Genomic DNA, 23,275 nt, shown 5'->3' with positions numbered 1-23,275 from the left:
TCGAGAGCACGGCTGTTCAGCCCACATTCTGGAATCCTTTTCAGGGAGGAAGATTCGATTTAACATAATAAATGAGTCAGCAATTACAAAGGCAAAATTGTGTGAAACAAAGGTCTTCGTGTGAGAGCAGGTGGTGTGTAGACTGCTGCCAAATGGAGAAGGGAGGTTGCCTTCTATCTCTGTAGACCAGAGGTGTCTCCATTGTCGAGCTCACCCGGGCCACTTCCTCTCCAATTATAGGACAGAGTGGTAAAAAAATGATTGTGCAGGGAGCAAACACGAAAGGGAACAGCAGCCTGTTGTTCAGAGTCACATTACCATGAGAAAAACCACAAAAGGGACAAGCAATCTTCTTCCCAGTGTCCCTTTCCCAGCGTCACAGGCTGCTGGGCAATGCATCATGGTGACACTGGCCATCTATGGACTCTTACCCTCTCCCCTTTTATTGCAGGAAAGATTTCAAGTCAGTCAAGCACAGTTAAGTTATAAAAATAATGGATTTGAACAGAATTTAAAATTTGTACACCAAATGTCATGATTACACTTGGAAAAGATAATACACAATATAACATTTTTGTTTTATATACATATACATATACATATACACACATACACATGCACATATACATCATATACATCATATACATCTTACAATATACATATACACATACATATACACATATACATATATATACATATCCATATATACACACACATATATATATACATACACAGATATGTATTTCAAAATCAAATAATAGGACTCTGGGAGTTAGTAGAAGCAGTGAGCTAAGACATTATTTTGCCAATTTATCCTCTTACATGGGTAGGGTCAGTAGAGGGCAGTTTATTCTTCAAGTTTATCTTTAGTGATGCAGCACAATGTAGTGGGAACTGAATCTAGCTTGTGTGGGCTTTTCCAGGATACCTGTACACACCCATTTCAAGCTCTATAATATTCAGTGATTTTTTTTTTTTTGTGGGGAGGAGGGCTTCAGGTTGGTTAGATGTTAATACCTGTTCCATTAAATTAGCAAATGCTCTAAGATTAGACCTTAAAAAATAAATTTAGGACTTTTATTAAACACATGGTTGCCTATGACAAAAGCCACAGATGGATGTGGAAATTTGGTTGCATGGGAGCAGAGAGAGACCAGAAGATGGTAGACAAACACTGCACACTGATGTGTGTCCAAAACTGGAGGGCCCAGCAGGGAGGTCACATCTAAAAGTTGTGGTGTAAGAGACAGTGGTATGCTGGACATATTGTCTTGTGTTGAGTGGGACAGGAATTATGGATGCTGACTTGGTAAACAACCAGGTTATATGGTTCATTAGTGGCATCCTATGGAACTAGTTTCCCTCACATGAGATTTGGAGTAGAGGAGGTCTCTTCAGATGTGTTTGGAAGGGGTACTTGTCATATCAAAGTTTTCTTGACTTGTGAATGAGAAGCAGATGGGACAGAACATGGCGAAAAGGCAGAGGTAAGGGTTCCAGGTGGGAGGCTGGCGTTCTCCTGGAGTGTTAGGGCGACAGCACCAGGGTTGCTGGGTGCACATGGAGTAGCAGGGTGTAAGTACAGATGAGGAGATATCAAAGGTTATGCAGGGATTGTGGCGGGAAGGGGAGCAGCAGGCTGTAGAAGACGGAAGGCTGTGGCCCGTGAAAGCCCGAGACCAGGCCAAGGAAAGCGAGAATAGACTAGACCGGCCTCAGACTCAACTGAGAGAACCATCTTGGTTGATAGAGCCTGGAAAGCCATCCGCGCACAGAAAGTCCTGCAAGCGTTCAATATGGGGGAGAGTGTGGGCAGCTGTGGAATCCGGGGGAAGATTCTCTCAGACTTCACAGTGAGAACAGAAGCCAATGCAGGGTGGAATCCTAAGGAACACAGACGCTCAAGGTGGAATCCAGGCTGGGTTTCTATGGGAGGCGCCGGGTCTGCTCAACACTGGGGGCCGTGCTCTGTCGGAGTCAGCACCAATAACTTTGTCATGAGTGAGAAGCTACGAAGAGTGAAGGAAGGGCCGTGGGTGCCAGTGGAGTCATTATCAGAGCCCCTCCCCCAGACCTGTCCCAAAGCCCCCTTTATGAAATTATGTTCATAACTGAATGCTTCTCAGTTTGTTTTAATGAGACTCTAACACGTGTAAGAGCACAGGGTCTTCTAAGCCCGATTCCAGCTGTGTGTAGGATTGAAGGAACAGGGGAAGCATGAAACGAGGCAGTCGGGCATTTTCTTGATACAGTTGCATAAGTTTACGCACCAAATTAATAACCTTCAAAACCACAGTTCAACCTATAAGAAGTTGAGAACAAACTCACCAAAGGATCAGGGTGGTAAAAATTTTCTTCCCTGTGGGTACTAATAAAACACAAGTACGGAATATTATGAGATCTGTGGACAAGTTCTGTGGATTTCCCATAATAAGATATTTACACTTGATGTACTAGAAATGTAGTTAGTCTGGGACTGGGGAGATAGCTCAGTAGGAAGAGGCACTTACAGCTCATGTCTGGCAACCCTAGTTCAATCCCCAGGGCTCACGTAAAGATGAGCAATTCCACATCCACACATGCATGGGGGTGGGCGTGTTCATTTGTATTCATCACACACACACACACACACACACACACACATACCCCAACGCACACATACACACACACACATCTCACACACACACACACACACATACACACACACATATACACACATACATCTCACACACACACACACACACGGAGAGAGAGAGAGACAGAGAGACAGAGAGACAGAGAGAGACAGAGAGAGAGAGAGAGAGAGAGAGAGAGAGAGAGAGAGTTACCTATCCCAAGTAGACTGAGAATGGCATAAGGTTTTCTCTTTAACCAGAAAGTAGTAAAATATTCAAATGTGCTCAGCTGCTGACCCATGTTTAGTATGAGTCTATTTACAATAGGCATGTTACATAATCAACATTGGTGTCCTTTAACAGGTAAGACAAAGAAAGCATGGGGATGACATTGGACTCTTTCCAGCCATAAAGAAGCCGTGCTGTTTTTCAGGATGGAAGTGAGGCTAATCAGGCTAATCTAAATAAGTCAAATCCAGTCAGATCCAGAAGGTCAAAAGTTGTCTATTTCCGCTCCTTGTTGGGGTCTATGTTTACAGGAGACATATGGAGCACAGGGCACAGGTGGAGAAGAAGCAGGGGTTGTAGGTAAGGGAGGGCCAGGTAGGAAAGGCTAGTACACAGGAATGTCCCAATGAAACCTACCATTTGATGTAATCAATGTGTGCACGAGCCTCCAAAAACAAATGGAAATGTTATCTGAAAATTAAAAATGTCTCTCAGAATTTCCAGCTCAAAGGCGATAAGGTGGATATGTCAGTATCTTAAGTGTGGTACATGGAATGAAGCTGAGAATGAAATCATGCAGAACAGTTAAATGCTTACATTAAAAACCAAAAATGAATGCTCAATCACTTATATCAAGAAGGTATCAAGAGACAGAACATATAACTTTGAGTAAAACATAAAGAAATCATTAAATGCAGAAATGGGCTTCTTGGAATATAGCAAAGTAGCTGAGTAAGAGATCCCCCAAACTTGCTTGGCCGATCAGATAAAACAAAGTAGGCACCCCCAGCTGGCCTGGCCATGACAAAATAATTAAAAAGTAGGGGATGAATTGAAATGCAGAACTGGAAGCACGAGTCAGCCACCAACACATGGGAGACGCTAAGAACTTCAAGGGGATATTTACAAAAGTCTCTTCAAATCACTCTGAAGTGGATGATGAATTTTTTTTTTTTTTTTGGTGGAAAATACAAATTACTAAAATTAAACCTGGAAGCGCCTGCGTAAGACTCTGCACATGCGCAAACAAAGTTTCAGCCCTTCTGTGAGATTTCTCCCTCGAAGCAGCGCCAGGCACAGATGGCTTCCCGGTGAATTCTTTCAGCCTTCGCAGAGCAGAAACTGCAATGCTATTTAAATGGTTCTCAAGTGGAGACTAAAGGAAGTCTTCCAAATGATTTTTCAAAAGCCAACATTGCATTCATTCCAGAACCCTAGGATGAGAGCACAGGAGACAAAAACCTGAGAGGAAGCCCAGTGCTGAGTTCGGGAGTGTATGCCCCAGGGAGTGACCTGTGTCACTTCAGTGGTGGCTCTTAGAGAACCAGAGGGATAGGAGCACACAGTCATCACTCACCCGAAGGAATGTGTGTGTCCAGTTGTCATATGTCATGAATGGCTGTAAATATCTTTTTCAACTGTTGATTTTTTATGGTTATGTCCCTCCCTCCCAGCCTTCCACCCTCCCTCCTGTTCTTCCTTTGCCTATGTCTCTCCTTTTTGGACTCATGGTTTTGCACTGTAGCTCAGGCTTGGCAAAAAACTCGCCATCACAGCCAATGCTGGCTTCAAACTCATGTCTGCCATCTTTGTCTTCCTGTGTGGAGGGTTAGAAGTGGGTGGCAACCACACCTGCCATCACTCAACTATTCTCATTTAGATTTACCATACAACCACAACAGTAATCCATTAAGTTTCTCATATTATATTTTTGAAAGTTTTACGTTCTGCTCTTTTATAACATTTAGTTGAGGCTAAAACTCACAGTAAGACTTAATGACGATGCTCCCTTATGTGGAAAGAATTGGGCCCAGCAGCGGTGTTCCATGGCTCCAGGACAGACAGTGTGATTTTAAACCAAAGGAGATGAGCTGATGACGTGAGACCAGAGGAGACAGACACAGGGTTCTTCTCATTTTCATATGATTTTCAGTTTATAAAACCTTTGTCATCAGGTGTTGTGAGGAACATGATGTCTTGTGTAGACCCTAGGTGCTGAAACATCTTTCATAAGGCTGGACTGGGCATTTGGCTCAGTTGCTAGAACACTTGTCTAACTCATACAGAACCCTGAGTTCCAATCCCAGCACAGTGTAAAACCCATGTGGCAGCACATTCCTCTAATTCCTGTGTTCAGAAGGTAGAACCACGTGGGTCAGAAGTTCAAGGCCATCCTCTGCTACAGAACAGATCTGAAGTGATCCTGGGCTACATTCTGTTTCCATGTAGTAAGAGTATATCCATTGTGACTGGGCAGTGGAGAATCCAAGCAGCTGTGAGACAGAGCTGTCAAGCAAAGAAAGAACATAGACATCTGAAGAGGAGAAGCAGGGTCAGTGGATGAGCAGAGAGTGATGCAATTGCACCTCATGACCCCCGCTCCCCATTGTGTGAAAACACAGACCTTAGGTAAGGATCTGAGCCACGGGACACACTTTGAGTTTGTGATTAAGACTATAATTTCCATAGGTGCTTGTAAAAAGGCCCATATTCATACAAGTTACACATCAGTGTCACAGACCAGAGTGAGCAATAGAAGGGGGCAACAAGAATGCAAGTAATGGGACCAGATGGCTCCAGTGTCCAGGCTGGGCTAGCCTCTGGAAACAGGTGCATGCATGCCTTCCGACCTCAGCCCGGCAGACCTCCACTACAGTGCTAGTGACTTTCTGCTTTCTAAAGCCTGCTGGGTACATGCGGCAGCAGGCTACAGGTGCTTCTACATCTGTTTCAGCCTTTACAGCTGTGCTGTTGCATGTCTACGTGTGTGCGAATCTAAGAAAGATTTTCCAAGAGCCCAGATTACACGGATGTTCTGTGAGCACCTAGCCCAACATAACATCACACTGGCAGGATCTCTTTGCTATTTAGCAAGGACAGTTCTTCAAGGGTGGGTGGAGACAGAGGTATGGATAGACTCGGTACAATGGAAGGGTATACAGTTCTCCATTCACAGATTTAAAGCCACGCTGTTTCTCATTGACCACTGTCTTGCCACTAACTACCCACTCACTCCCATGTTTTGCCTTGATGGTTTGGGGTTACCAACATATAGTGCTGAAAGGAAAAAATAAATTAAAAAGCCCAGGAAGCTGTAGCTAAGTGGTAGTGCATTTGCCTGAGTTCATTGTCCAGCGCTACCCAGAGAAGGGGAAGTGGTTTTTTTCCTCATGGTATGAATTTCACAGCAAAGAAAGAGAAAAACCTGAAGCGTACAGATGGATGCTCGCAAATTATCATGTAGGGTGGGTCACTGCGTAGAAAATTATCTCTTACTGAGAAAAATTTTCCTTCCAAACACCCTCAGTTGGAAGCTTGATAGGCATAAGCCAGCAGAGGAGGATTTTGCTGCTAATGCAACTGAAGTCAGCCGTTGGAGGCAGGGCGCACCCTGTTTGTATTTTAACTAGTTACATCTTCTCAGAAACAACGGAATTGGGAACAGAAGGGGTGGGGGTGCCACAGAATGCAACAGGAGGAAAGAGTCCAAGAAAAAACCAAATTGCCTACAGTAGGAGAATAAATAAAAAGCCCCAGGAATTACTTATAGCTGTAGCCTCAAAGGCCCCATAAAATGTAACTCTCTGATTTACCTTCCTTGTCTCCTGTAGTGGCTGCCAGACGAAATTAAAAATGGGCCCATGAAACCGGGGAGATTGAGAACGACATAAAGAATGCTTCAGAGGCCCCAGATTTTAAGTGCCTTTCCACTTAATTGTCTTCGGTTGCCAGCTATGGAAGGAATGGAGAGGGAGAGGGAGAGGGAGAGAGGACTGGCTCCGAACACTTGCAGAGTGAGAGAGGACAGAACATCCAGCTTTGTGCATACTAATGGCTACCTGCACCCCCTTCCTTTCATCTCTATCCCAGTGAAGGATGCTCTGTCCAACTGGGTTCATGCCAGAATCCAAGTATTCTAGACTGTGAGAGCAGGCAACATTTTGTACACAACTATCATCAATATCTCTCAGTGATTCTTGGCTTTCTTTTTTTGGGGTTGGGGGAGCACTTGGATGGATGTGTTCCCGGGAGTGGGAGTGGGGAATAGACATGATCCCTGCTGCCTGTGTTAGGCCAGTAGGGTGGTGCAGCACAGTGTCTGTGTGTGGACATCGGAGACAATAAACATTTACTGCCTACTTACTGTAATATAGAAATTGTGAGACACCCACAAACCACAGTTGGGAGCTGGAACCAGTGCTTGCTGTGTTGAAGGGCTGGAGGGCTGTTAAGGGATGAGTGATTTAGGCTGGGCTGGCTTGCCAGCCTGCAGGTTGGTTGGCCAACTGTTGGCTGATCTCAAATGGCTTTGATCAGGGCATCTGACTCCCTCCGTGTATATTGCATCTTCGTTCTCTACTGGTCAAGTCTGGGCTTGGTTTCTTCATGGAGATATCGAGAGATTAGGCAGGGCACACGAAACCTCTTGAGACACAATCCCAGAGAGAGGACATTGTCATCTCTGCCATATTCACTTGGCCAAAGCAAGACATTTACTGGTTCAAATTCAACAGGAAGCAGAGAAGGCTCAGGTTAGTAAGAAAGGCTGCAAAGTCCAGGGAGAACATAACCAGGTCACAAGAGGTGTGAAAACGAGCGTCCTCCCTATATTCTACCAGGGTTGCCATGTGCTGAGCCTACAGGATGCTTGTAGAAAACTAATGTTTCCTTTGACCCAAAGCCTTTCTTCTTTGTTGTCATGAAGGGCAGAGCACAACATCAGCCTGTCCTTGTTGCTAGGGGGAAGGACAACCCTGACTTTTCACTCTTTGGCATTCTCTTTTGTTTCTCTTTCTGGAAAGCAGGTGTGTTAGAAATGAATACGGGGGTGGGGTGGGGGCGATTTTGTCCCATTAAACTTTATACCCTGGGTTTCAGCAGAATGGCACTGAAACCCCAGAGAGGGCCAACTGGTGTTCTACGCTGATCTACTTTTCCTACCTGGTAAACCCGGTTCCCAGCTCCTGCAAGTGTCTGCCAATGCAGCTGCTTTTTCCTGCAGCAAATTACATTCCAGTGATGGCTACTTGGCCTTAGCAGTTATGTACCTACAGTGTGACCAATGAAAGCAGGCTTTAGTTAATGATGGAGTGAAATGGGGCTCTAGGAAAATGTCCTTTGCTTTAAGGGAGCAACGGTTGGGTAGACTGCAGCAGACCAACCCAAAGCGGACCTTCAGCTGAAGTTATATCTACTCATTTGCCTTTTATTTGGCTCACACCACCTGACTCATTTCCATTCTCCTAAGATTTTTCTAACAGCATAGCAGGTCCCCTGTCTCAGGCTCTGCGTCCAGCAACACACACTAACACACCTATCTTATGCCACATGTGTTCAAGGAAAAGAAGAAGAATGGATGATCCTCTTTGGTAAAGACCATCTTGCCACTCTGGTACCAGGGCAGGTTTTACATAATAGAGGTGTACTCTGTTATAATGAAAGCAATACCCACAAGGCTTTGGAGGCAATAGATGCGTCCACAGTGTGGCACCTAGGCTGCTGGGAATTTTCAATACTTTATGGGAGGCATCTTTATGACTCTCAGTCATAACTGGCCAAGGCTTGAAGAAAGGAGAGAGGTGAGGGGGCTTTGTAAGAAAAAAAAATGAGTCAGGAACATTAAGGCTTTTCATGTTAACGTGAGTCACATCCTAACACATGACAATCCAGAGAGTTTATAAAGGTTACACCATCTTTTTCCCAGTGATGTTTCCATGACCGTCTCTGTCGTATGTTTATTGGTGTGAAGTCAAATAGTAAAAACACATCACTATACTTGATAGGTCAAGGTTAACAGAGATCTCTAGGACCCGAAAGGATGCGAGTGAGTAGGGGTTCACCACCTGCTGCACAATGTTTTGTATTTGGTCTGCTCCTTAGGAGTGATCAGTCTGGCTGTTTTTCATCAGCCTTTTAACCACCATTTATCTCAGCCTGTGTCCTCTAATCCATTAATCTTTGCCAGATTAATCTTGTAAAAATTAAGTCTTACCTCACTACTGCTTTGATAAATTCTCACTTCCTCCAGTCCTGTTGTTTCAAATGACAATTTTCTTACTTTTAAAAGGCATTTCAGGATTCCACTATGAGCATATATAGATCCTCTTTATCGATTCCTGTTGATGGATGCTTAAGCTGCTTCCCTATGTTGAGTTTTGGATATCCTAGGTGCCACTGAAATAGACCAAGGAGTTCACATGCCTCCTCATCACATTAACTTCCATTATTTGGGTGTCTGCCATGATTTTACCTATTTGCACAACTTAAAAAGGCCAATATCATAGAATCATAGAGGAGAAAACTGGATACCAGAGTTTAGGGGCTCACAAGGAAGGATGAGGAATGAGAAGATTCTGACCAAACGTCCAAAGACTTTGTTACAAGAATATGATTTAGTGACCTGTTGTGCTATGGGCCATAGTTATTGTAGATTGAAAAATTGCTGAGATATTTTTAATGCTCTAGTCACAAAGCAATGATAAATTGATAAGATGATGGATCTTAATTAGCTTCATTGCATCTTATACAATGTTCACTTCAGTCAATGTATCATATCATACTCCATCTCTCTCTTCTATCTATCTATCTATCTATCTATCTATCTATCTATCTATCTATCTATCCATCTATCTATCGCAATTAAAAATAAACAAATTAGTTTAAAATTGCTTTCAATTACTTTTGGCTATAATTTAAAACCTGAAACTATCTAAAAACCACACTAAAATCATTATGTTTATTTAAATGTTTTTTACATTTACTGTGTGTTGTATATGTGTATATATGTGCATGTATGTATATATGTACATGTGTATACATATACTACAATGTTCATGTAAAGGTCAGGGACAACTTTCGGGAGTCAGTTCTCTTTCCATTTAGATTCTGGTGGCAGAACTCAGTCCTTCAGGCTCTGCCTCAGGCCCCTCACTGCTGAGCCATCCTGCCTCAGGCCCCTCACTGCTGAGCCATCCTGCCGGCCCTGTAAGCACATTTTACGACAGCTTGTCTCATCTGCCCCTTTTCAGTTCTGCTAGGTCTTGCCTGGCTATGGGCTGTTTGCTGAGCAGGCCCCGAATCTAGCCCTGGTGGGCTTGCGAGCATGATTTTCTGTGATTTAGAGAAACCTTCTAAAGCTGATGAACGCCGAGTCGTCTTCCCATCACCCCTTCCCGGCTTCTATCAATTTCACTCCCACCTCAGGATACATTACATGCTTGTTATATCCATTCTGGGCAAGCGGGGCACACTAAAAATACATCTATCGTCGGAAGCGTGTGATGGATGAATGCATCAGAATGTATAATTCTTCTTCTGGAAGAACCGCCTGGAGTCTGAAAAACGAGCATCACATAAGCAAAGGACACGAGGTTGAAGAGCCCCGAGTTAACTAAGGCTTCGGTGGACCCACGGTCAAACTAAGGCTTCAGTGGACCCACGGTCAAACTAAGGCTTTGGTGGATCCACGGTCAAACTAAGGCTTCGGTGGATCCACGGTCAAACTAAGGCTTCGGTGGACCCACGGTCAAAGTAAGGCTTCGGTGGATCCACGGTCAAACTAAGGCTTCAGTGGACTCACAGTCAAACTAAGGCTTCGGTGGACCCACGGTCAAACTCAGTTTTTAATTCATGGAAAAGTCACATTCCTCGTTGCTTTAAAGAACTGTTGTTTATGTCCCGCGCCTCATGGATGCTACTTATAAAGCCTGACTTGGAGAACTTAGGAAAGTTCTCTTTTCTTTTGAGCAGTGTGTCATATGGAAAATAAAAATCACACTTCAGGACAAAGATATAAGAGCTTCCACCTGTCTCTTTTCAGGATTCTAAAAATAGTTTGTGCATGAGGGGAGTCAGGGGTGGGACAGACACTGTGTATGTATATGATCCATGTCATAAGGTGTTGGGGGAATCCCCGTGGGACAGAATCTATGCCTGTCAACATGGCTTATATTCTTCAAATGGCTCTGGAGATGTCAGTTTCTTAAAACAAAGGAGACTGGACCCATACACCCAGCATTAGCTGCTCCACGCTGGCTGATCACCAAAGAAACACAAAATCTCAGGAGTAAGCAGGTGAGGGAGACAGGTCACGTTTCTAATTACCTCCACTGTGCCCTCATTTTCATATACATGGCAATCGCTTGATCTGAAAGTGTGTGCCTAGGTTGAAACACTCAGGGAAATCCTGATTAAGGAAGAGCTGGTGGTAGAGGGTTTTACATTTAAAACAAACATGGGTTTCCTTGACATTCAGGAGGGATCCTGGCCACACATCAGTATGCATCACACAGTCAGCTATTCTCTGGTCACAAACTTTATATTTAAATAAGTGGGGGAAGAGAATATAGTGCAGCCCCCTCGGTATGGGAGGCCATGTGAAGTGGGCTCAGGTCCGTTCTGTGTTGATCATCTCGTTCTCTCTCCTGGGTGGATCTCTGTCTCATTTCAGAGTATAGATTGTTCACCTTCACAGTGTTCTTGTGTATGTGTATTTTATTGTTGGGTGGATCTCTGTCTCATTTCAGAGTATAGGTCGTTCGCCTTCATAGTGTTCTTGTGTATATGTATTTTATTGTTGGGGATAAGAGGCTCATGCAAATGGTATCACTGCCTTGTGTCTCTTTTGAGTAGGTCATTATTCATGTAACACTTTTTTTTGCATGTTGATTTTAAGTCCTACAATTCTATTGAACTCATATTTCAGTTCCAAACATTTCCTTTGAAGTCATTAGGGTACTGGAGAGTCAGGAATGCAATTGCCTTGCCTGAGTTCCATCCCCAAACCCAGATTGTTAAAAGCTCATAATCCCAAGGTTCAGAAGGCAGAGATGGGCAGATCCTCTGTGGCTCACTGACCAGTCAGCTTTGCTTACTTGCTAAGTTCGGGTCAGTGAGACTTCATCTGAAAAACAAAACAAAAATAAAAACAAAAACAAAAAACAAAGCAAACAAAAAATAAAACTAACTAGCAACTAGGAGGATGGCTCCTAAGGAGTGGTACCCAACACACACAAACACACACACACACACACACACACACACACACACACACACACTTCTAAATGCAGAAGGGTCATTAGGGATTTAAATTATTTTAATAATTTAATTCAAAGATAGGAATAGATTCACCTCCTGATTAGGATAACTTGTGTTTTCTTCTCGTGTGATTGTTTCTGTCAGTACATTCATATCGAATAGACAAGTGATGGCCATAGGAATCCTCAACCTCTATCATTATTTTGTTTTATATATAGACTAATCTTGAATCTCATAGATAAACCCTGTTTGATCAGTATGTGTAAACTTTTGGATATATTACTGAATTAATAATTCCCAGTATTGGTCAAGCCCAACAGAGTGCCAGTGTAGAGGGAAGAGGCAGTCTTGAAGTCTTACTCCTAGCTGGGAAGCTATTGATAATTGATAGATCGCTTCCAGGAGAGGAAGAGTCAGTTTTCTATAAGCATGTGGCCCCTGGTAGGTAGGTAGAGGAAGCACTGGATGATGGGCATACAGCCAAGAGGATGGGCTGCACAAATTGGTGTGTTTTAAAGAGTAGATGGGGAGGCGACAAAGGAGAGAAGTAATATGATCCTTTCTCCAAGACTGGCATTATCCTGCACCCCGGTCATTTGCTGCTTTATTCATTCATTTCATGCAGCCTAATAGATGATTTCATTGAGATCCAGGTTTGTGCATGACTCTGTCAGCTAGGTTTCCTAGCTTTGCCAAACTAGGGGATGACTACCAAATTGGCGAGCATGCGCGTCTGTTTATGTGCATGTGCTTATTGTACACCTGTTAAAGTCAGAGGACAACCTGGAGTACTTGGGACCAACTTCAGGGTGTCAGGCTTGGGGGCTCTTTGTCACTTCACCCACCTCTTCATCCCTACCCCTCCACCATACCTCCAGCCCCAACACCTTACTAGCTCCAACTTTACAACTTGAGAAGTTGGCTGCTCTATCGGCTTTAGCTTTACAGTGAGCATTCTCCAGTGCACTTCAGGATAGTGGGTGGAGTCTCTGATTTTGATGTGTTGTAAACAGGTGGAAGGGGCTTTTGTGAAAGAACATGAGACTGACAGTTTTGTAATAGTACAATCTGGGGAAACAGAGCCGAAGCACATTCAGAAAATAGGTGGGAATATTTTTTCTTAAAATGATTTGCTTTTATTTTATTCATGGATACTTGTCTGAATGCTGGAATATATGTGTCTGTGCACCAGGTGTCTGCAGTGTCATCAGAGGCCAGAGAAAACCTCCCCTAGAACTGGAGTTAGAGTTAGTTTTGAGCTACCGTGTGATGCTGGGACCAGAACGTGTGTCTTCTGCGAGTGATTTTAGCCACTGAGCCATTTCTCTGTCCTGGAAGTACATTTCCTTACTCTCTTGTTAACTCTTTGTTACAGTGCCTAGCACAGAGTGAGGACAGACTCCTGCTTAAGCAGGTTTCTGTGGCTTTACTATGACAAAGGCTATTTTGAATTTGGCTCATGTTTTCTGAGTTGTTTTCATGCTAAGAGACTTATTTATCTTCTCTTGGACTACACTGTGAGATGAGAATTATAAGATAAAGGAAAAAATAATGATGAAAAATAATTGCCAGGCTCCTTCTGAGACTTCTCATTAGAGCTGGATTTACTGAGGTGTTTGTTGGCAAACCGAGACTTACGTGGAAAACCTGGAATTGAGTTAGACACTGACTGTTCATAGGAACGGCCCAGACATCAGAGGAGGACCAGGGAGGGGGAAAAAAAACTTGCTGGGGACAGATGCTTTCATGCCCTTGGAACTTAGCAATAATTGTTTTTGGAATGATCAGAGTGAATTCTGTGTTGTCTATTGATTTATATTGCAGATGTATAGCATAGGAACATCCACCTATTGAATTGACAAGGTGTTCACAGTATAAATAATCTTGTTCAATACTCAGAACTGTCCTAAAACGAAGTGAGTGGCCACGAGATCAGCTTTCCCTTCCGAAATGAGGAGGCTAAGGGGCAGATGGTCCCAATTCACACAAAGATGTTTGCCCAGGAACAGGCCTTTCCCCCTTCCTTCCTTCCTTCTTCCAACATCTCTCCTTTTCTTTTTTCTCTCTCTGCTTTTCTCCCCTCTCTTACAAACCCCGACCCTCCACTCCCTTCTGGTCTCTTCCCTTTTTTTTGTTTTTCTGCAAAAGTCCTTTGCCATATAGCCCGGGATGGCTTCAAACTTACAATCCAGTTGCCTTGCTTCTCAGGAATTAGGATAGCATGTATGTACCACCACACTTGGCTCTGATAGGTCTTTCAGAATTAGAAATATTGGAAGCAGTGAGAAAATTCAGAAAATTAAAAAGCACTCACTGCACCCAGCTTGATGACCCAAATTCAGTCCATGTAACTCATATGGAAAGAGAAAAGTGGCTTCTGAAAGTTATCCTCTGACATTCACATGTGCATCATGACGTATGAATATCCATGCACAAACACACACAGAGGCACACAGGCATGCACAACTACATACACTCACACATATGCACACACACTCACACACAATACACATATACTCATACACATGCATGCACACACATGCACACACACATTCATACACAATCATACACACATACATGCATACATACACACATTCATACACTCTCACACATACACACATGTATTCACACACATGCACACACATTCACACACTTAAACACAATGCATGCACACAGACATTCATATGCTCACACTTATACATGTACACCTACACATTTATACACACTCATACATACACATATGAATTAACACATACATGCATGCACACATATTCACATACACACATATATACATACATACTTAAACACATTCATACATAATCAGTCACATGCATACACACTTAAATACATTCATACACTCTCACACTCACACATACATATATAAATTCACACACACATGTATGCACACACATTCACACACTCATACATATGCATGCACACACATTCACACACTCACACACATGCATATACACACATTCATACAGTCTCTCACACGTACATATACATGTGAATTCACACACACATTCATACACACATACACTCACACATATATACACATACAAATTCATACATACACTTGCATACATGCACTCACATATACACACATGTATATACATGCACTCACACATAAACACATGCATATACAATCACACATTCATGCATGCACACATGTACACACATGTACATACATGGATATGCATACACTTTATAAACAAACACAGTAACAATAGTTATAATAAAAAATTTAAAAGACATAATAATCTTTGCTTTCTGAAGTGAGATTACATGTATGAGAAAGCCAGAACATGGGCCAGAGGCATTTAGATCATATTTTTTTTTTCTTGTCACTTGATTCTGCATGTGAATTAGCAGGGTCCATGGTCCCAGGTTTGGTTATAATATGATGATGATGATGGATGGTGGAATGTACAGATGGACTACCCAATACTTTCGCATGTGGTGGCTTTGTGTTCTCACTACCCAGGCATCAACCTTGTTCCTGTGTCTCCCAGGAGAGGTACATCGATACTTTATTGTAAAGAAACTAGTCTCCAACCCAAAGTGGCCTGGTAGTCTGAGCTGCATATCAATCTCTGCTACTGAAAAGCACTTTATTCTTCAAAGTCCACTTGTTCCTTCTTCTTGCCCTTGAAAAGCTCCTATTTGAAACAGCAGGGAACAGAGAAAAACTTACATAGTTTATTCTTTGGATTTCTACCAGTCCAATTTTCTGTTTTAGTTTCTAAAATAAATGTTGCTGTTAAAAAAAAAAAAAAGGCAAAGAGAACTCTGATTTAGTTATTGCTCCAAAAATATAGAAGAGGTGTGTGTCTCTAGTGTTTGGACCATTAGGGGGTGCTGGCTTGATTCATTGTCACTGGGATGCTACAACCCTCAGCAGCCCCACATTCTGAGTAAGTGGCACTGCCAAGGGGATTTCTCCCCGAAACTCTGATAATGAATCCTTTCTTCCCTATCTCCAGCTTGCCTATAGGGCCCCCACTTTGTTCTCTGTGTTCAATCTCTCTTTGTATCTCCCATGAGTCTCACTTATCTTCTGTAATGTGTTTGCTTAAATGTAAGGACAAAGAGATGTTGACTTACTTCCATGTTGTAAAACATACAGAAAACAAACAATTAATATATATCCACGAGAAATCTACCTGTCTTTAGCACTGATAGCCATTAGAAACCTGTATTCCATGTCCACTCCACGGGACATTTTGTCTTCATTTAGATGCATAGGAGAGCCTAATTCAGAGCTATATTCAAATCCACACAGTGGGAGTCTTCAATTATTCTGAGAGATGAAAACGATGAATATTTCAATTTAAAACATTTGAAAAGATTTCCCCCAAATGTATCCATACATTTGCATTTTTAAAAACTTTTAATCCAGACTATTGTCATCTACTTAAACAGAGGTAAATGTAGTTATAAATGGTTTCTGATTATAGTTATTATGCCTAGTCTTAAGCTAAATATATATAGAAAATAATGATGGCTTAGTGTGTTTTTCCTGGATTAAGTAGCCATTTAATGTGAAATAGATATCATGATTTAAATGCTCTTAGAATTACCCAATGTCAGACCTTTATGCCTACCACTACACACACACACACACACACACACACACACACACACACACTTCTTATGTGTCTGCTTCTATTTTACAAGTTCTTTTCTTAGCATATCTGTGCACTGGAAGCTCCTCCTGGTCTTGTATGGTTTTCACACTAGTGTAACATAGTCTGAATCCCTTGGACAGATAAACATTGTCCCAGTGTCTGGTAGATACGTAGTAAGCATCTGGTGCTCAGGCAAGGGACCGTGTGCTCATGTGCTCAGGACTGAACCTTCCCTCTGAGAAGCGACTTTAGACGACTAGTCGGATGTGCTCAGGACTGAACCTTCCCTCCGAGAAGCGACTTTAGATGACTAGTCGGATGTGTTCATTCTATAATGTTCTGTTGGGAAGAAGACTCTATCTTATGTTCATAGATTGGGATTCGATCCTTTTAAGCATACATCTTTCTGATCCCACTTGTTCCTATGACTAATTCTGACAAGCTCCATATGCTGTGTACAACCGTAATTATGTTTTCATCTTCAACCTATTTCCATTACCTCATCTTGTATCTGTCTCCATCTGTATCCACATCTTCATCTGCACCCCATACTTTTTTCTTCATTTCTGCTATCATGCTTACCCACATCTTTATCCTCATCTCCACCTCCATCCATATCTTTGTCCTACCCACATGTTCTTTAGCCTTGCCTTCATGTCTTCATCCTTACTTCCATCCAAACCAACATTTCCAACTCTGATTACCCATACTATTTGTAATTACTCCTGACTCATGATCTCTACTCAGAGGACTGCTTCATTCACTGACCAATTAGAAAGTTCCAAACCCATGCTCTCAAAATTCACTGTTGCAAGTCATTGTGGAACCAGCCGGATGATGGACATTGGTAAACACAAGAGACCATTTTGGCTGACTGACCAATTGAGAATCAGAAGCTGAAAAAGCATCGCTTTAGCGGTCCTATATGGCTGCTCTATTCACATCCCTGGTCCCTTTACCTGTATAGCCTTAAAGACTTAATTTTGTTCATCCACATTTGACATGACTATCTGTGCTTTTCTTTCATCTAAGACTCAAATTTCTTTCCATTGCCCATGTTGCTACTAATGAAAAGTAGAAACCAAAAGAATCAGAAGAAGAATCAGAAGAAGAAGAATCAGAAGAAGAAGAAGGAGAAGAAGAAGGAGGAGGAGGAGGAGGAGGAGGAAGAGGAAGAGGAGGAGGAGGAGGAAGAGGATACATTTTAGTATAATAAAAAGTGCTGTAGAGACAGCATTGAGATTTGCTGTCATACAAAGAGATAAAGAGATTGCCTAAGAAAGTCATTTAGGAGATAATAAATCTAACTTGAATGAGGCCTCTGGGTCCTACCCCAAAGCATCAGATTCCCCTAATTTCAGAAGCACAAATGTTATAAGATTAACACAGAATGAAATATTGAGAGGAGATTAAGCATAACCTGATGCACTATTAATCTTAACCTTCCTTGGAGAGTCATGTTTCAGAGGATGTAGAAAAGAACCTCAGAAAGAAGTAGTGATGCCTGGGAGGCCAGTCCCACAAGCAAATGAGTCTTCACTCTGGCTTCCTAGTGGAGGAAATGACCTCTGCCAGAGCTAGAATATATCAGTGTTGTTTGTAATCACAGCTCCCACCACACTCCTGACACTGTGGCACCTGCAAATTGAACTTAGAGGCACAAGATAAATTATGCAATTTGTGAGGTGCCCAGAAAACAGCTACTGTGGAAAATTACCATTAATAACAGCCTCATTACAAGCTTAGTTTATTCTAAACTATATTGAGTCTTGACTCTCTTACCAATGCATTATATTCTCTGTTATGAAAATTATATAAACTTATTAGCGAAAAGTAGACTCTTTCCATAGCAAAAGGAACCAAATTAAAAATATGAAAAGAATTGAGCTTCAGAGTCCCAGGATAAAAACTTGTCAATATTTGTCAAGTTTGCACTGAAATTTCTGACAGCTAAAAAAAATCACAAATTTTAGTTTTCTACTTTCAAGTCAACATGACTTGTCTAAATTCAGCCCTTTGACACCAAAACAACTGGAAATTATTGAACTCCCTTAAGTTGGTAATTTAGACTTGTCAGATACCAGCAGAATAGGCTTGGGCTGAGAGGATCCAACTTCTGCTTTATATGAGGCTGATAATCAAGCACATTTTCTGATTTGGCCTTCCAATCTGATGCTATTCAATGTATTGTTTGGTTCTGACATGAGTATAATTCACAGGGGCTCCATTTTCATACCACAGTTGCAAGCATGCTTTTCTCTTAACATAAACTAAAGTGAACGTAATCTGTAGACTGTAGCAATGTCTCATTGAAGCGAGAAAAATAAGATTGTGTCAATCATGCTTTGAGTGTGAAAGTATTCTGGACAGCTTAAACTATTTTGGGCTATGAGTTATTAAAAGATTCCTGAACTTTCTCTTATTGATCTGAAATTCAAGACTTGCTAGGTTGTCATGGTTTCATATTTACTTTAGTTTTTAGAACTTTTAACTTTTTGTGTTCCTTGTGGCCTTTGACGCATCTTCTAGAATAACAATACTTGCAAACAACATTTCTATATAGTTTTCAGTTAAACAAATATAATTTAGACTTACACTGCTCCAGACCTGCCTGAGTGAAACCCTGATAATAGAGAGATGGAAGAATCCTTGCCGTCTTAAAGCTCCTGGTTCTATAAAAAAGTTAAAATAACAGTCTGAGAACCTGTATTTTCTAGGAGAAATGGGAAACAAACTGGTAAAGACTAGACATTCGGTCCTCCTGTGTGGTGTCAAGGCTTCCCTGAACCTAGGCATACTCTAGGACATGAGAGCACAGGTCTCAGCTGTGATGAGAAGGGAGGAGAGAGAAAGGGAGCTCTCCAGATAAATGTCCCAAACCTCATTCCATGCCGTCAAGACCTCTTTTCTTTGTTTGGCATCAGCCTGTCCCTTTCATGAACAGACATGCCACATGACACCAGTTAGATCTCTTTATGCTAACCTTTGGTAGCTAAGCATTCTGGTGTGGACCAGAGCTCACAGCAGGATGAACTCTTCTACACCAATTAGGATAATCACGACAATCTCTCACAGGCATGTCCACAGGCTGACAATGATAAAGGGGCAGTTATGCAACTGAGACTTTTTTCCAGTTAATTCTGGACTCTATCAAGTTGACAGTTAATGTTAACTAGGAATAGTATCAATGACAGAAATGACTATGGGAGGGGACAGACACTGGATGTTTGCTATGCATGGTGGTAGTCAAAGGACAAGGGGCAGAAAATGGCTTCTCCAAAGCAGTAACATTTTCAATGAGGTCACACAGTGAGGACTATTTCTGACTATGAGAGCGTAGTCAACATGGTGGAAAAGAGTGGATGGGGAAGACAATAGATTTTGTGGAACATGAATAGGAGTTAAGACTTGCTGCCATTTAGTATGAAGACATGGCACATCATACAAATTATGGACTTTTGATAATTTTATTGTTTGATAGTTTCACCCATTATATAATTAATTTGAGTCATCTTGGACCCCATTCCCTTCCTTCACTCCTTTTCTTTTCTTACTGAAGACCTTGTCACCAAGTCTCCCTCTGGCTTCCATGTCTTTATTTCATGTGTGGTGCACCCATAGTTACTTTGCCAAGTGTATGTTTTAAAGGGGCAGGGTTATTTACTGGATCAATAGCAAGTGTCTGTGGCTACACCACTGAAGAAAATGGCACCTCCCCCAGAACAGCCATCAATTGCCAATAGCGAAATGTGTTTTTGAAGCAATCAGGGCTTACTTTCCAGAATTCTATTCTCTTCCTCCTCTGCCCCCTTTGTGGTACCATGGAGTGTCATGGGTTTATTTTCTACTCATTAGGACACTTCTTATTTTTTCCCCTTCATAACACAACTGCGGCCTGCATAGTAGCCAGCTGTACTTAAGCTCTGCTGTAGGTGATCCAGGTCCAGATGATCCTTGCTCAGCAGGTGAGCCAGCTGCAGGTGAGCCTTGCCGCTGCTTATGTTAAGAAGGATAGCTCAAACTACTATGAGCAATGCCAGCTGGAGCTCCAGCCACACTGAGCCTTCCTCCTTCCAGCTGATGGCTTCCCTTCACAGGTGAATTGGGCCCCATGAAGCTCAGCTTTCAGGGGATTCTCTTTTAAAAGTGCTAGGAGTTTTAATATTGTTTTCAGGGTCAAATTTCTCAGAGAGAAGTTTTCAGAATCTCTGGACCTTTCTAACAATTCGTATTTTGTGACATTTTCTGAGTAGGACAGGGGAATTCTTTTGGATGACAGTAGCAATAAGATGACCATAAACTGTTAAGAGCACCCACTGATGTTATATTTTACTGTATGAAGTCCTTGCCCATGTATGAAGGATTTTACATATACTTCCTCTTCCTAGCAATGGAGTGATGTGTATTAGGAGTTTTAAAAGATAGACAAGGAGCCTCAGTGTTCAGGAAGCCCTGTGACTTGCCCAATAGCAAGCTACACTGTCACAGAGCACACTTTGCATAATCCCTGGTTCCATCGAGGGCTTCTGAATTTATCATAGCCACACTACGAGCCAACCTCTGTTTCCATTCACCCACATATCCTTAATCTACAACAATCTTCCTCTTTTTCAAATATGTGTGTGTGTGTGTGTGTGTGAGAGAGAGAGAGAGAGAGAGAGAGAGAGAGAGAGAGGGAGAGGGAGAGGGAGAGGGAGAGGGAGAGGGAGAGGGAGAGGGAGAGAGAGAGAGAGAGAGAGAGAGAGAGAGAGAGAGAGAGAGAGAGAGAGGGAGAGAGGCATCAGGCAGATGTGTGCTACTATGTGCTTGTGAATGTCAGAGGACAATTCTGTAGTTGACTGTTTTCTGATATCTTTGTGATTCAGGGATCAAACTCAGGTGTGCACACAGAGCCTTTCCTTGCTAGGCCATCTACTGGACAAGTTATTTTCTTGACTTTTATTTGGGTGGTGTATATCTGTTCAGTGAGTCATTCCACAATCCTATTCTTACCTGCAAGTTCCCAGTAAGCCTCATCTCACCTCCAGCTTCTCTGTGAGTTTAATCTTTCTAGATTTGAAGGCTTGGAGCTTCCTTCCTGTTTGTAGCCCATTGGCTTCACCTTTTTGCACATTAATCTCTTAAAGGTCAGTTTATGGTTCACCTGTGTTATAGAATGTGTGTGTGTGTGTGTGTGAGAGAGAGAGAGAGAGAGAGAGAGAGAGAGAGAGAGAGAGAGAGAGAGAGAGAGAGAGAATGAGAGAATAAGGGAAGGGAAGAATGGAGTAGAAGATGCCCTAGTTTGATTCTCTGTTGCTGTAATAAAACACTGATCAAAGCCAACTGGGGGAAGAAGTTTATTTGGTTTTTAGGTTGAAGTTCATTTGGAGGGAAGCTAGAGCAGGAATTTAGGACCAAAGCCCAGAGTCAGTACCTGAGGCAGAGACCATACAGGAGTGTTGCCTACTGGCTTGCTCCCTATGGCTTGCTTAGTCTGCTTTCTTATACAGGTTAGGGCCACCTTGCCCAGGCTTGGCACCACTCACAGTAAGCTGGGCTCTCTCATATCAACCATTCACCAAAAAAATGTGCCAAAGACATGCCCACAAGACAGTCTTATGGAGGCAGTTCCTCAACTGAGGTTTCTTTACAAATTATCTTAGTGTGTGTGTATGTGTGTGTGCACTTGTGTGTGTGTGTGTGATATGTATGTGCATGCATGCATTTGCATGTGCATGTGTGTGCATAGGCACACTTGTATATATAATAAATGCTAGTAGAACTTGTGAAGAACAATGTGGGGAAAAGTTCATTAGGGTCCATCTACAAGATGAGATTACCTAGTGAAATTTAAATTTCCCGAGTGTACAGATTGCATTAAAGCCACATAGGGAAGTTGCCTGGCTCTTATGAGCTACATGATGGAGTCTCTAGGGATAAACTGCCACAAGGCATTCAATTTACATTCAAATATGATTCTGAAATATGCACAAGTATCAATGCATTTGCAGAAAGGTAGGGACAGTGACCTTGCTGGAGTCCTAAGATCATCACTAGTGACTCTGGATAAATGAATTCTGGGGACTCTGAGCTCACATGCAGGTTTTAATTACAATTTTACTATATGTTAGAAATTTTATAAAGGAAGTCTGAATCTTATCCATCTTGTGGGAAAATATGAATTTTATGTTCAAAAGTATTTACAGTATGGCTTTTACTAGCAAACAAAAAGAAACCTTTGAAAAGTGATTAAAACAGCTGTCATCCCCAAATGATGAGGTGCATAGCCATTTATACTTGATGCGTGTCCGTATGTAAAGATAAAGAATGTCTTGTGCTTGACATATAAGAGAAATAAAGGAAAGAAAGGAGGGAGAAGGAAGGAATAAAGGAAGGGAAGAGGTGGTTAGAGAAATGTGAGAAGGAAGAAGAGAGGGAGGAGGAAGAGAGGCAAGGGAGGAAGTAGGGGAAAGAAGAGAGAATGAAGGAAGGAGGGGAGAGGAAGGGGAGAGGCAGAGAGGGGAGTGAGCTAGAAGAGATGGGAGGAAGGAATGGAGGCGAGGAAGAGCCACAACTTGTAGGGGTGGGTGGGAGGAAAGGAGAGTGTAAATGATGAGCCATTCTGTTCAAGTATCGAATCAGTTTCTGACATGAAGTATAAGAAACTATTAACAGGGATTCCCTCTGGAGAATTAGACAGAGATCAAGAAAAATATAATTCTCACGTTTTATTAATTTTAAATTTGTTTACCTTGAGTACATTATCCCTAGATAATAAATGTCTCTACC

General features: G+C 42.2%; 2 long non-coding RNA genes across 3 annotated transcripts in view; both read left to right on the top strand.

The window, feature by feature from the left end:
- The window catches only part of LOC116073107, a 72,332-nt gene that overhangs the window by 40,949 nt on the left and 8,108 nt on the right, over positions 1–23,275 (top strand). The gene's annotated exons all lie outside the window — the stretch shown is intronic.
- Positions 5,083–6,611, top strand: LOC116073111. Its single transcript, XR_004111676.1, has 2 exons — positions 5,083–5,252; positions 6,455–6,611. It is a non-coding gene; the product is annotated as an uncharacterized LOC116073111 (long non-coding RNA).

This window comes from Mastomys coucha, unplaced genomic scaffold, assembly GCF_008632895.1.
Source record: "Mastomys coucha isolate ucsf_1 unplaced genomic scaffold, UCSF_Mcou_1 pScaffold23, whole genome shotgun sequence".
Taxonomy (NCBI): domain Eukaryota; kingdom Metazoa; phylum Chordata; class Mammalia; order Rodentia; family Muridae; genus Mastomys; species Mastomys coucha.
This window is presented reverse-complemented; position numbering and strand designations above follow the sequence as displayed.